This window comes from Arachis hypogaea, chromosome 5 (genome assembly GCF_003086295.3).
Source record: "Arachis hypogaea cultivar Tifrunner chromosome 5, arahy.Tifrunner.gnm2.J5K5, whole genome shotgun sequence".
Taxonomy (NCBI): domain Eukaryota; kingdom Viridiplantae; phylum Streptophyta; class Magnoliopsida; order Fabales; family Fabaceae; genus Arachis; species Arachis hypogaea.
This window is the reverse complement of record NC_092040.1, coordinates 49833750-49834720: the sequence shown is the minus strand read 5'-3', so window position 1 is coordinate 49834720 and position 971 is coordinate 49833750. Positions and strand designations below refer to the sequence as shown.

At 40.7% G+C, this 971-nt stretch overlaps 1 non-coding gene across 1 annotated transcript; it reads left to right on the top strand.

Moving 5' to 3' along the window:
- The first annotated feature begins 654 nt into the window (after positions 1–654).
- LOC112804792 (small nucleolar RNA R71) lies at positions 655–762 on the top strand. Its single transcript, XR_003203409.1, has one exon. It is a non-coding gene; the product is annotated as a small nucleolar RNA R71 (small nucleolar RNA).
- The last annotated feature ends 209 nt before the right edge of the window (positions 763–971 follow it).

Below are 971 nucleotides of genomic sequence, written 5' to 3'. Positions count from 1 at the left end.
TGTGCCTCCAAGTTTCTACTAGAGGATCTTGTTTCATTCATAAAACTTAAGGTGGCCTTAGATAGATCAGAGACTATGTTTTCTAAGCTAGAGGTGTTCTGCTTAGAATTCTCTGTCTGTTGCTGAGAAGATGATGGAAAAGGCTTGCTATTGCTAAACCTGTTTCTTCCACCATTATTAAAGCCTTGTTGGGGCTTTTGTTGATCCTTCCATGAGAAATTTGGATGATTTCTCCATGAGGAATTATAGGTGTTCCCATAGGGTTCACCTATGTAATTCACCTCTGCCATTGCAGGGTTCTCAGGATCATAAGCTTCTTCTTCAGAAGGTGCCTCTTTAGTACTATTGGATGCATTTTGCCATCCATTCAGACTTTGAGAAATCATGTTGACTTGCTGAGTCAACATTTTGTTCTGAGCCAATATGGCATTCAGAGCATCAATCAAGAACTCCCTTCCTCTGAGGCGTCCCATTACTCACAGGATTCCTCTCAGAGGTGTACATGAATTGGTTATTTACAACCATGTCAATGAGTTCTTGAGCTTCTGCAGGCGTTTTCTTTAGGTGAATGGATCCACCTGCAGAATGGTCCAATGACATCTTAGAGAACTCAGATAGACCATCATAGAATATATTCAAAATGGTCCACTCTAAAAGCATGTCAGAAGGACACTTTTTGGTCAACTGCTTGTATCTTTCCCAAGCTTCATAGAGGGATTCACCATCTTTTTGCTTGAAGGTCTGAACATCCACTCTAAGCTTGCTCAGATTTTGAGGAGGAAAGAACTTGGACAAGAAGGCCGTGACCAGCTTATCCCAAGAGTCTAGGCTATCTTTAGGTTGTGAGTCCAACCATATTCTAGCTTTGTTTCTTACAGCAAAAGGAAAAAGCATGAGCCTGTAGACTTCAAGATCTATTCCATTAGTCTTAACAGTATCACAGATCTGCAAGAACTCAGTTAAAAACTGAT